Raw genomic sequence first — 14,631 nt, 5'->3', positions numbered from 1 at the left:
AGTTCATTAAACAGAATGCAGTTTATCCCGGATGTGGTAGAAAACAATGTCATTTTTAAAGGTTAAATGCATTTGAGAAAGACTATTAACAGGAAGCTGTTTTCTGTTACCATTTACCTCCTCCTCTCGCAACAAACGTTACCATGTCATTACAGGACATTGATATCAAACAGTTAGGGCTTTTTTCAACTATTTTCTAAGGAATTGGTGTAACATGACCACTCACCCAACCACGCGATACAGATAATCTAAGAGGATTTGCCTGAACTTTTACAAACCCAATTGTCAGAAATGAAGTGGAACTACCAAAATCATATACAAGAAAAAAAATACTTTTGCAAAAATATTCTTGCTAACTCAGCAATACAAAGTAATCCATTAACAGTAGACCTCTCATGGTTAAGATACCCAATTAATTGCACAACCAGATATTCTGACCAGGGGTGCTTTTACTAAAGCAATTTCGGTGATTTTAGTTTTACTTTCATGGTAAACTTACAGGTGTCCTGAGAACCAATGGAGACAGGATAGAAATAAAAAAGGAAGTGTACCAAGGAAACGTTGCCCAATTTGGTATTGGTGGCAATATTGCTAATATTTCTTCAAATAATGATCAACTTGACAAGGTTTGTAGAAGTTATTTCAACTATTAGGTTCTAGTCAGACAGTACTTCTCTTTTACACATTGTTAGGCAAAGGAAAATCCAGCTGCACTCCTGTTGCCTGGCCCAGTTTCTCATGTTGTGCCTGGTACATTACTAAATTATCTCTTCGGTGAGAATTTTTACATGACTAAAAATCAAACAAAGGAACACTCAAAGGTTTTGCAAGGCAAAAGATTAAGCTTCTATGTATACATTTAAAGGGAATAAAAATAGCAAAATATTAATGTACTGTCCCTTCTAGGCTGAGACAGGAGGTACTATATTGGGGAATGAGGCAAATGCACAGAACTTAAACAAATGTTTTGCATCCGTCTTCGGTAGGACACAAAGAACCTCTCAAATAGCAGAGAACTAGAGGTCTAAAGTGAATGAGGAACTGTAGGAAAAATAGCATTAGTCCAAAAAAAGACAACAGAGAAGTCAGTGGGACTGAAGGGCATTAAATCCGCAGGATCTTCCTGCTAAGGTTTTCAAAGAGATGGCTACAGAAATAGATTGATTCCAGAATTGTTCCCAAAGATCTGCAGGTAGCAAATGTAATCGTACTATTTAAGGAATAAGAACGAAATCAGGGAACTGCACACAGTTGTCCCAACATTAATAAAATATATGCTGGAATCTATTAGTCAGGAATGGATAACAAATCAATTAAAAAATTAATTAAACAGATAAACATGGATTTAAGAAAGGGAAATCAGCTTTCACAAATCTGTTAAGAGTTTTTTTTAGATACTAACTAACAGACAAGGGGGAACCAAAGAATGAAAGGATTTGAGGTTAGAAGAGGAAAGTGAAACTATAGTACAAGAAAAACAAGCCATTATCTTTTGGACTTTGAGGAGGCCTCCGATAAGATGCCACACAAGAGGTTGTTAACCAAATGGAGCACAGGAAATTGATGGGATTGGTTTGCAGACAGCAAACGGTAGAAGTAAATGAATTATTTTCAGGTTGTGAGGCTGTGACTTTTGGGGTGCCAAAGGATCACCTATTCACAACCTATATCAATGATTTGAACTTGGGGATCAAGTGCCACACATCCAAAGTTGGTGACACAAAACTCGATGTCAAATGCACAGAGGTTTCAGGGAGAAATAAAAGGTTAAATGGGTGAGGACATAGCGTCAAAAATGTGACCCACCTACTTTGATTAAAAATGGAAAAGCAGAGCATTTCATAAATGGTGGGAGAATGAAATCTATAGGTATTCAGAGAGATACACATGCCCCTGTGCAATGAATCATTGAAAATTAACATGTAGGTAAAAGAAGCAAACAGGAAGGCAAATGAAACACTAGACTTTAACTCAAGAGGATTTGAGTACAAGAGTAAAGGTGTCTTACTGCAATTATACAGGGCCTGCAAGATTGTATACAAGTTGGATCTCCCTATGTGTGGAGGGACAATGTGGATAGAAAGTATACAATGCAGGTTCACTGGATTGCTGCAATAGGGATTGTTTTAGGAGGAGACATTAAGAAGTCTGAACCTATACTCTTCAGTTTAGAAGAATGAGTGGTGATCTAATTGAAACATACACAATTGTTATCAGCTTGACATGATTGATGCAGGGATAATGTTTTCTCTGGCTGGGTGTCTAGGACTAGGGGTAACAGCCTCAGCCACTCAAGACAGATATGAGAATACATTTCTTTACCAAGCAGGTAGTGAACTTTTAAAATTCTCTATGCAAGAGAGTTCATAGAGTATATTCAAGATAGATATCAACCAACTTTTGAACATTTTTGAAGAGTATGGCTAAAAAAAAATCAGCCATCTGATTGAATGGCAGAGCAGACACACGAAGCAGATTTGCCTATACTTGCTTCTATTTCTTAACTAATTTATTCTTTGTAACTGGATAGTTTTATAACAATACCGTAAATAAAATGCTTTGCATAATACAAACAGCCACATTACAGGGGAAGTAGTTGGTGAGGGTTTATGTTCCTAGAAAACAGTCCATATTGTGAGTTTCCATAACACAAAGCAGTGTCATCTGCACATGCGTCAAGAAATGCAATTTGAAAAAAATATTTTTTTTATTTATTTACTTTTTTTGCCACATAAATTCAGTGAGACTGAAATTTTATTCCTCATCTCAAATTTTTGGATAGTGATTTGTAAATTCTGTCACAATTGTAACGCAGGGGTTGCTGTAGCATAAAGGGAGGATACAAATCTATAAAGGTCTCTGAGAAGATAACGTACTGTGGACACGTAGGATTATCTCTAAACAGAAATTGAACAAAATGCTTTGATAATATTTTAACAGCAGAACATACATCTCTTTTCACATTCTAAGGATATCCAAAGTACTTTATAGTCACTTTTGAAGCACAATCACTTTTACAATGCAAAGAAATACAGCAGCCAATTTATTGACTTCCAGATCCTACAACAGAAATGAGACAATTAACCAAATAATATTTTGCTGATATTTATCCGATAAATACTTGTAAGAGTTCCAAGAGCTCCCTTGCTCTTTGAATAGTGCCGTGGAATTCTTTACAGATCTGAATCGCTTTGCATCATTGAGGAAAGCATTTTATTTACTTTATGTTATCATCAGAAAACTATCTACAGTGCTTTTTACTCCTTGACAGTATAACAAAAAAAAATTCCAAGACACTTCCCAGGTGGGTAATCAAACAAGGAAATAACAATGGAGACACAAGAGACTGCAGATACTGGAAACTGTAGCCAAAAAAGCAAACTGCTGGAGTAAGTCAGTGGGTCAGGCAGCATCTGTGGAGGAAAATGGAAAGTCAACGTTTTGGGTTGAGACCCTTCAGCTGGACTGATGAAGGGTGCAAATGAAGGGTCTGAAGCCAAAACGTTGATTGTCTATTTCCCTCCACAGCAGATGCTGCCTGACCTGCTGAGTTTCTCCAGCAGTTTGTTTTTTTGCGAAAGAAGTAACAATGATCCACATAAGGAAAGAAAAAAAAACACACTTGAACAAATGATACATTTTAAGCAACATCTTAAAGAATGAAAAATGTGGAGGAGCAGAGATTAGGGCTTTGACAGAAGGTGGCATGGTTGCCAATAGTGGAGCAACTGCACTTAGGAAGAAGAGGTACAGGAGTGCAGATAACCCAGACACTCGGTGGAAAAGAAGGATTATAGAGAAGGATTGATGTCGGAGGGGAGGGGTAGGCAGGGGAGGACTTTGAAAGGTTTAGGAGATGGGTGAAGATATTAGAAGAGCCATTGGTTAAGTAGGGGCTGATGACTTTCAGCAAGCACAAGGGTGATGAGCACAAATTAAGACATAGCCAACAGAGTTTTAGATGACCTTAAGTTATGGAGGTCTTAAAGAAGGAAACTGGCAGCAGACTGAGTGAGTAATTAAGCCCAGAAGCTTATAGCAATTATAGCAAAGTTATAGAAAAGGGTTTCAGCAACAAATATTCCAATATTTGGCAAAATCAGATGGACACTATGGAAGTGGAAAGAGACTTCCTAACAATTATGCAGATGGATAGATTAAAGCTTATAACAAAGTCAAAAGCTATGCTGAGGAAGTGAACCACTTGACTCAGTCTCTGGGAGAAGGATGGAATCAATTATCAGAAAAACAACAGTTTAAGGACAGCACACAGGCACTGCAAACAGTGCAAATGTCTCACAGCTCCAGGGATCCAGGTTCAATCCTGACCTCCAATGGAACTTTCATGTTCTCCCTGTGACTATGTAAGTTTCCCTGGGTGCTCTGTTTTCTTCCCACATCCCAAAGACATGCTGGTTGTTTGGTGAATTGCTTACTGTAAATTACCCCTGTTGTAAGTGGGTGGTAGGAGATTCAGTGAGGAATTGATGGTCACGTGTGAGAGAGAATAGATTAAAGCAAACATAAGTTGGGGGAATGCAACTGATGGGATTGCTCTCAGAGCCAACAAAGACTCAATGGGCCAAATCATTGCCTTGTATATCTTATGGAAAGATTGCAAATAAGAGAACAGAATGTGTGCTGGCCACAAAGATAATAGCTTCAGTCCACACAATACTTACTTCAAAGCAATTATGGCTCATCCACTACTTTTACATCTGCCAAGCTATATTCTGTCAACAAAAACAGAACAAATTCAATCCAGTGAATTATTACCCAGTCAGGCTACTCCCAGTTATCAAAATAATAGGTATCACTAGTGGGGCTATCCAGCAGCATTTATCAATAGTGTGCTCAAAAAATTGGATGATAGAGGCAATGCTGACAATGGCTGCCCTTGACTTCAAGGCAAAATTTGGCAAGATTGTGTGATCGTGACAAATTTGTCAGAATGTAGTCAATGAAAATCAATGGAACACTCAGCTAGTTGGAGTCATAACTAGTAAGCATGAAGGAATTGCTAGTGGTTGCTGGAAAATCAATTTCTGCCCCAGCAGTTCCTCAGTACAGTCCATCTGTAGTTGATTCACCAATTACCTTCTCCTATTTATGTTAGGAATAGGGATGTTTGTGGATGTCTGTGATATCTTTAGAATGGAGACACAAGAGACTGCAGATACTAGTATCTGGAGCAAAAAACAAACTGCTGAAGGAATTTAGTGGGTCAAGCAGCATCTGTGGAGAGAAATGGATAGTCAATGCTTCAGGTCAAGACTCTTTATATTTAGATTTTGATTTGCAATCAACACAGCATAATTACTTAGTGCCTGGGTTAGGTTTAAATTCTACATTTCATTCGAAGATCTGTAAGCCACTTTCAAAGGCTAAAGATGGTAGCAAACACGTGCAGAAAATCTTACTCTTTCTGAACAATTTTAGCTGGAGAATTCTTCTACAATTCCAGTGCAGCAAAATATTAGCTTCATCAATAAGAGTAAACTTAAAATCATATGATTACAGTTCAGAACAGTGATGGAGTTTCGATTGCAACAGAGCTCGATTACAGCAACATTACTTGTTATGCACTTTAAAATCTTGACAAGAGTTACTCTAATCAGGATCTTAATTATTTTGTTTTGTTGCTGAGATTTTCAAATATATTGCAACATCAAGTGGTCACTTAGTTCAAGATTCTCTTAATCAATACAGCAAAATTGTTAAGAGATATGTGCAACAAAATATAGTATTTGTATACAAAAGTTTCATGTACGGTGATAATAATATACAAGATAAAATAACATGTACTGTGCTTACATTAGGGTATTGGGTAAAAGGTCAAGCAAAATTTGAAAAACTGAAATGTTAATCCAGTGGTTAAAGACTGATAGGAAAAATAAAATCTAGGACATCAAAGACTAATGGAGTTCTTCTAATTTTCAATTCTAATCGTCTCATTGCGGTAGGGCCCTGGGGAATGTTGCAGAGCAGCGGGATTTTGGGGTTCAGGTAAAGCTTTCCTGAAAGTGGAGTCACAGGTAGATAGGGTGGTGAAGAAGGCTTTTGGCACACTGGCCTTCATCAGTCAGGGCATTGAATGTAAAAGTGGAAAGGTCAAGACGCTGGTGAGGCTGCACTTTGTGCTCAGTTTTGGTCACCCGGCTGAAGGAAAGACGTTATTAAACTGGAAAGAGTACAGAAAAAAATTACAAGGATGTTGCCAGGACTCGACAGACTGAATTATAGAAAGAGTTTGGACAGGCTAGCACATTTTTCTTTGGAACATTGGAGACTGAGAGATGATCTTAAAGAGGTGTATAAAATCATGAGGGGCATAGATACAGTGAATGCACTCAGTCTTTTTCCCAAGGTTGGGAAATCAAGAACTTGAGGGTATAGGTTTGAGGGGAAAGATTTAATAGGAACTTGAGGGGGCAACGTTTTTGCATGTGGAATACTACAGTGAAAGTGGTTGAGGCATGTACAATAACAACTTTTAAAAGACAGTTGGACAGGTACGTGGATAGGAAAATAGGAAAAGTTTAGGTTACAGGCCAAACACTGACAAGTGGGACTAGCTTGGATAGGCAACTTGGTTGGCATGAACCAGTTGGGCTGAAGGGCTTATTTCTGTGCTGTATGACTCTATGACTCTAAAACTAGTGTAGATAGGGAAATAATTAATATGAAAAAGTGGGTAATATTTAGATTAACTTTACACCATTCCAAAAATACATGCCACTAACTAAAAATATCTGTCTTCCAATCCACAATATGCAAAAACAAGTTGCTGCCAAAATGGAAAAATATACTACATTATAATTAAACTTATTCTCATTGTTAAATATCACAAGGAGCATATTGAATAAGATTTAAAAACAGAAAATGCTGCCAGCGCTCAACAGGGCAGGCAGCATCTGCAGAAAGAGAAACAGAGTTAATGTTCCAAATTCAAGACCCGACATCAGAACCTTCAACCTGAAACATACGCTGCCTGACCTGTTGAGTGTTTACAGCAATGTTTTTGTTTTTATTTAAGATTTCCAGCATCTGCAGTTTCTTAAAATGACCCTTCCTCAACAATTTTTAGAGAGAAGCTGTCCATTGTAACACTGGAGACTTGCATGGCTACGCCAACTACACTTCCTAAAAAGACTCCACCTCATTTTTCCAGTTTCTCTCTGTTGCATTTTTTCCGACGTCAGCTTTTGCTGCAATGGTACTGAATCGGCTCTTTTTCCTTAGCCATGGATTCAACTCTGCCATAGTTATAAGAGCTGTTGACTCTGTCCCATTTACTACATTTTGCCTTCAACCCATCATACTCCTCCTGAGACCGCAACAATGTTCTCCTTACTTTCATCGCCCACGTCGTCAACATCCACAATCAATAGAATCTTTGGAGTTTTTGCCACCATCAAGCACGCTTCCTATCCCCTTTTAATATTCTGATAGAACCTTTCCCTTAATGGCACACTCATCCAGTTCTCAATTACCTCAACATGCCTCCTCGCTGCCAAGTGCCTAACATTCCAATTCAACAGCAATTCACCTCTGCTTCTTTCAAATTGAATAAGGTATGCCCTCTTCATGATGTGGTTTGCTTTACAGTGGGGATATCAAAGCATAAATTACATGACTAATTTACAGAATGCCTCCGCCAAGGCCACAAGCATGACCACAGGTTTCAGGTTATCATTTTAATTTACCACCCCAGACCCAGTCAATATTTCTGTTCTCAATTCCTTTGTCATTCCAAAGAAGCAGTGTAAGTTTGAAACACAGCACCTTTGATTGTGAGTTTTGCAGTCTTCCACACGCAGCATACAAGATAAAAATTTCTGTATTAGTCGCACGTACATCAAAACACACAGTGAAACGCATCTTTGCATAAAATGTTCTGGGGGCAGCCCACAAGTGTTGCCATGCTTCCAGCGCCAACATAGCATGCACACAACTTCCTAACCAGTAGGTCTTTGGAATGTGGGAGGAAACCAGAGCACCCAGAGGAAACCCACACAGTCACAGGGAGAACGTACAAACTCCTCACAAACAACAGCCAGAATTGAACCTGGGTTGCTGGAGCTGTAATGACGTTATGTTAACCACTGCATTGAATTCAGAGCTTGAGCCATAACTGTCGTTCCTATTCCCCCCCACAAACAGCAGCATTTTGTAATAAGTCTGATATTTTCTTTCAATCCTTTACATTTGTTTTTGTATTAGCACCATTCCATTTTGCTCATCATCGTTATCCATTTTGTTATTTAACCTCTCTGGTCTTCCACTTCTGTACATACTCAAAGCTGGTTACAACTCCAACTTTTTCCAGTGCTGATCTTAAACATTCACTTTGTATCTCCACAGCTGCAACCTGGCTTGATTATTTACAACATCTGTATTAATTTCACTGAGTATTCTGGAGTTTTTCTGTGGTCTGGGAACAGACCTCTAGTCCACATGAAGATCCTTTTGCAATTTTAGTCGTACAGCATTATTTCCAATATGTAGAGTCTTGTTAGTAGTTATGATACCAGAACTGGGGGGAGATATTGGTGTTATTTTTATTCCATGAGGATTAATTTTATATAATCTATTCTGACCTCTGTGATATATTGATCACCAATTAGAAAATAAATTTCTATAATCTAGCAAGTAGAGCTGTACTTTAGCATGTGGAATTATATCAGAATAATACATTAGCTCATTCACCTGCTCACATCTGAAATTGTTACACAACAATCAAGTACTATTACTGTTAATTTCATATTTAAACTCTCGCTAAGCAATTTTAACAACCTGAACGACATTTCTAATTGTTCCAGAGAGTTTCTTCTTGGGCAGGCCCTCCTGGTTAAGGATGATTTGCTGCTTCTCCACTTCTATGGGTTTTGAGGTGGCTGATGAGGACAACATACAATCTGCAGGCTCTGTCGGATGTTTAAAAACTCAAATTTTGCTTACTGGGTATCTGATACATTTCGAGAAGTAACTATACAAAACTGATAACATCTGAAATATAATCAGAAAACGTTGGAAACGTTAGCAGAACTGTGGAAAGAGAAAAAGTGTTAACTTTTCAGTTCTGATGAAGGGTCTACAACCTGAAAAGTTAATTGTTTCTACTTCCACAGATGCTGCCTAACCTGCTGAGTTTTTCCAGCATTTTCTGACATGTTACTTATATGCTCTGGGATGCAGTTCAAAGCCAATCGTTTTCACTTAGGTTATCCCAACAAAGGTGCAGATACATTACACTAATCTAGAAAGTACACACCCATGAAACGCCCTTTTGATCTTATCTTAGTGTTCAAGTCTAATGCACAGGAAGGGCACCTTTAAGGCAATATCAAGTGCTTAAATAAAGAATAAAACTGGCTCCGCGCAGTTACAAAGATCCGGGGTGTTTCGGATCAGACTGCGAGGGGGAAACCTTGGGGGTAGCAATTATCTTTGCCCCGAATTTCAACGCTGAGGCCTAGAGCTTGACATGGCGCCCTCTGCCTCGCCGCGGTTCCGAGGTAGAAGGAGGCCGCCACTAATGGCGCACACACACAAACACACACGGAGGCAGAGACCGACACTCACCTCTACACCCTGGGCAGTCGGGAGACGCGTCCTTCAGGACCAGCACACTCACCAGGCGACAGTCAGCGATCCACGGGAGGCGCGAAGAGGCCAAGACATGCCGCGGGAGCGGCTGAGTGACGGCAGCAGGTCCCCACCGTCCCGGCGACGACGGCGGCTGCGCCGAGCGACCAGCCGCCGATCCGCGCCGCAGCACCCGGATGTGAACGGCGCGGCGGGTCGCCCGCCCGGAGCCGGTCGGAGCCGGTGTCAGCCGGTCGCACCCTGTTGTGTTCACATCCTCTCTTGCCACCAGAGAGGCTCTACAGTACAATTCCTGAGGTATTCATCGCAAGACAAAAAAATGTGTAAATATAAGCAACGTCCATCACTAATATAGGAATAGATAGAGTAGACAGCCAGTGCCTCTTTCCCAGGGCACCAGTGCTCAATACAAGAGGGCATGGCTTTAAAGTAATGGGTGGGAAGTTCAAGGGAGATATCAGAGGGAGGTTTTTTTTACCCAGACATTGGTTGGTGCATGGAATGCGCTGCCAGGGGTAGTGGTGGAGGCAGGTACATTGGTCAAATTCAAGAGGTTGTTAGATAAGCATATGGAGGAAATTAAAATAGGGGGATATGTGGGAGGAAGGGGTTAGATAGTCTTAGGCATGGTTTGAAGGTCAGCACAACATGGTGGGCCGAAGGGCCTGTATTGTGCTGTACTGTTCTATGATTCATATACAAGTTAATTTCCATTGCCATCTCTGCCCATTTTCCTGGTGCTAGTGAATACCAGTAACTTCAACCCGCCATATCACAATCATTAGTGATGTAAAGCTGCAACCTCAGAAACAATGATTATAGTTCCTATATCACTATTTTATATAAAACTCCTGTAGCAAATCTGTAATCAGATTTATTATCACTGAATTGCATGTCATGAAATTTGTTGTTTTGCGGCAGCAGTACAGTGCAAATATACAAAATTACTATAAATTACAAAAACAAATAAATAGTGCAAAAAGAAAGGGAATAATGAGTTAGTGTTCGTGGGTTTCATGAACTGTTCAGAAATCTGATGGCAGAGGGGAAGAAGCTGTTCCTGAATTGTTGAGTGTGAGTCTTCAGGCTCCTGTACCTCCTCTGATGGTAGTAATGAGAAGAGGGCATGTCCCAGATGGTGAGGGTGCTTTGTGATGGATGCTGCCTTCTTGATGCTCTGTCTCTTGAAGATGTCCTCTGGTGGGGAGGGTTGTGCCCGTAATGGAGCTGGCTGAGTCTACAACCCTCTGCAGCCTCTTGCGATCCTGTGCATTGGAGCCTCCATACCAGGGGGTGATGCAATCAGTCAGAATGCTCTCCACTGTACATCTATAGAAATTTGTAAAAGTCTTTGATGACATTCCAAATCCCCTCAAACTCGTAATGAAGTAGAGCTGCTGGCATGCCTTCTTTGTGATTGCATCAATGTGTCGTGCCCACGATAGATCCTTTGAGATGTTGACACCCAGGAACTTGAAGCTGCTCACCCTTTCCACCACTGACTTCTCAAGGAGGACTGGTGTGTGTTTTCCCTTCTTCCCCTTCCTGAAGTCCACAATCAATTCCTTGGTCTTGTTGACACTGAGCGCGAGGTTGTTGTTGCGTCAAAACAAGTTGATGTTTATATTTTTAAAAAGTACAAATAGTTAATAGATTAAGAAAAAGCATTCTACACAAGTATAGTATATTCTACATCAAATGTGGTACTTATGAAGTAGATTCCCATTGTCATATAGTGAAATGATGCAGCTGATTTGTGCACATTATAGTCGTTCAGGCAATAACAAGATAAGTAATTTAATTCTACACTGCACCAAGCTAACAAATGCCAAGCCAAGCAACAGTATTTTAAAAAAGTAAATAAACAAAGAGCAGAAAATAATATTTATATTAGCCTTAAATCAAACTAAGTGAAAGTTAATAAATCGGCATGTCAGAATAATAAATATCCCAATGACAGAAACCAGAGAAGTTATTTAACTAACACAAAGTTGAACTCAATAGACTGTAGTGTAGCAAATCCTGTAGCATGTTTGTATTTGAATTAAGTGTAATCTTCACATATATGGACAACTGAACAATAGCTGACTTTAAAGCTCCCTAAACTCTGGAATGATCTTCGTGAGTAAAACTAGTTCCCTGTTCACCAGTTCTTGAGACAGAATGCAAATAAATCAATAAATAAAATGTTTGTGAATTGTTTCATCTTCTATAATATCTTTCTGTCATTCTTAAACTGGTCTACCTCTACTGTATAAGTCAGTCTTTCTGACTAACATTACAATTCAGGACAATCCTCATGTTCCAGGAATCATTATATTGAGTTTTTATTGCACCTTCCATAAGAAACTAGTTGATACTATACACAGATACAGTCTTATCAAAGCCTGCTTAGGGAAGCAAGACTTCCTAATTTTTTCTCATCTAAACTCATTGCAATGAGGTTTATTATTACATTTGCCTTCCTAATTGCTTGCTACATCTGAATGTTAACTTTCTGTTATTCAGGTTTGAGGATACCCAATCCACTATTCATACCAACATTTACCAACACAGCTTAAAAGATATTTTGTTTTTTATTAATCTTCGAGTGGATCATTTAACATTATACTCCAGATGCCACCTTCTTGTCTATATACCTGACCTGACAATTTCCCTTTTCAGCCTCTTTGGGATCTGCTCACAACTTATTTTAACATCTCACTTTCACAAATGACAGCAAGACCCTTACAAATTGGCTCACCAGTCTGCAAGTCAGACCTGCCACAACTTTTACAATACAAAAGGGCACATCAGTTGATTCAAGAAACTCGAGGTATTTAGATATGTAACTTTTAAGTCCAAGGTCTATCCAAAATTAATCATGCATCATATGCATAAATAGTTTACAATGCTATGCCACTTATTCATTGACATGTTGTGAGTTTTCCAAAAAGGGCACCGCCTGTGTGCAAACCAAATCCAATTCCAATTCCTTTCCTCCTGAATTGCCAGAGAACTAACCTACTCCTTTCAATTATTCTTGTTGTTACTTTTTTTTAAAGTAATTATGGCGTACTGACTTCCTTTTGCAACAGTTATATCAATAAATAATGCAAAAACATTCCTCTTTGAGTTTCTCATAGGTGTGAATTCAATTAATTGCCTTGTGTATTTGCTATTTTTATCACCACTCAACTGAATCTTGTCTTTCTGTTCTGGCTGATTGTCTCAGAAAAATGCTTACCCATTTTGTCATACACAATGGGGTAATTTTAAACCACCCATGATATTCGAGAAAGGATGTTCAAAAACGTGAAATGCAATCCCAGCCTGTCTCCAATGCCCTTTTGTGGTTTCAGCAGGTTGGGGGAACAGATGACTAACCTGCCCTCCAGAAGTGGACCAGTCATTTAAATATTTTAATTAATTGCATGCATCATATTTTGGGATAGCTTTAAATTTATTGGCTGCACATCAGGTTTTCAAGGGCTCTGGAAACCAGCAGCTGAAGGAAGCAAGAAACAGGTGAATCTCCCAGCTAAGTGCTTTTCCACTATTATTTGCAGGCCAGCAGGAACAAAAATACTTTTCTCCGCCACCTATCCTTTTCCAGTCCTCATTCATCAATCCACTTGGGGACTACAATCTTCTGAATCTTTTATCTTCGTTCTGTACTACCTGTCCGCTTTCACCTCTCTACTCCTCACCCTGATCTATTGACTGTCCACAATCTTCTCCCTTCCCACCTCAATCAAGACACACCTCATGATCTCCTCTGACTCGTAATCTATTTATAATCTCTAATCAGTGTCCTTCCCAGATCTTCACATTGTCCCTCAGCTTCTCTTTCCCATGGCTGCTCTCCCCAACTGTGGCCTAGAGTCACCAGCCTTTCCACCCCAATTGTTAAAAGGTCTCTCAGTGTGGTGGGTTGCCATCTGAGAGGGGAAGACAAAAAATTCAAATGAAGTCCAGTGGTCAAATTTGGCAGAAGATCCAGGAAACCAAAATGTGATTTTCAAACTCCTAAGCCAACCCCTTCATGTATTTATTGGATTCAACATGACATCGAAGAAATTGTGAACTATTCAAAGAACAAAGGTAATTTGCATATTAATAAGGATTAAATAAGCCAAAAAATAAATTCAATGTCATTTAGTGTGAGGTGGTACATTATGGTTAAAAAAGAACTTAAAAAAGGGGTTATGTTTAGATTAGATTCACAATGAAAACCAGTACTAAAATTGGATATAGGCAAACATATCTAATTCTAGTTCTTCCCAGTTGAGTACTCTCAGATCTGCTTTTAAATCTTGCATCATCTTTTCCTCCTTAAGAAAAAATGAACCTTAAACCCTCTTTTTGCACATGACTACCCCAGTTCCAACACCTTTTTACCCTTTCCAGAATCCTTCAACCTTCCCAAATATAGACAGAAAATGCTGGAAATAGCAGATCGGGCTGCATCCATGAAGGGGAAAATAGAGTTAATATTTCAGGTTACAAACTTATAATCAGAAAGTTTGTTTTTTTTTCTCTTCCCAAATCTAGTCACACTTTTCCTCGAACTTTAATACTTTTCATACTTTTCTGCCATACCACAATCATAAAATCATCAGTCACAAATGACATCCAATTGGTGAAAGATTGCTCCAAGACAGCTGGAGATCAGCAATTCTGACAAATTACTAGAGAAGCTACATCAAATTGAATAGTTCTTAGGTATGATTTTTCTATTTGCCCTTTAGCACATTACGCTCTGGTCTCCGGTTGTTGACATCTTTGCTTAAAATACTCCGATGATCTCGAGGTTAATCTCCTCCATCTTTTGTATATTTTTGTTTATTACGATGTTGCTGCCTGTATCCTACAACCAAACCAGGGGTCTGCTACTGTTGAGCCTTGGCTCTTCACTCCATAATCTCCAACGATGTAACTACCTTAACTAACTGGTGTATCCGGCGATGATGTCATCGTCGCTGACGCACGTGGGCTCCCGATTCTATAAACAACAAACAACCGGCTGGAGGAGCTCAGTAG

At 39.3% G+C, this 14,631-nt stretch overlaps 1 protein-coding gene across 4 annotated transcripts in view; it reads right to left on the bottom strand.

The window, feature by feature from the left end:
* The window catches only part of ppm1aa (protein phosphatase, Mg2+/Mn2+ dependent, 1Aa), a 39,909-nt gene extending 30,140 nt beyond the window's left edge, over positions 1-9,769 (bottom strand). For all 4 annotated transcript variants that reach the window (XR_007957029.1, XR_007957028.1, XR_007957030.1 and 1 more), the window contains exon 1: positions 9,586-9,769. The gene's annotated coding sequence lies outside the window, so the exon portion shown is untranslated. The remainder of the gene's footprint in view (positions 1-9,585) is intronic.
* Between the last annotated feature and the right edge of the window lie 4,862 nt (positions 9,770-14,631).

The sequence above is a fragment of the Pristis pectinata genome, chromosome 1, assembly GCF_009764475.1.
Source record: "Pristis pectinata isolate sPriPec2 chromosome 1, sPriPec2.1.pri, whole genome shotgun sequence".
NCBI lineage: Eukaryota > Metazoa > Chordata > Chondrichthyes > Rhinopristiformes > Pristidae > Pristis > Pristis pectinata.
The sequence above is the reverse complement of the archived record's forward strand: the minus strand, read 5'-3'. Positions and strand labels throughout refer to the sequence as shown.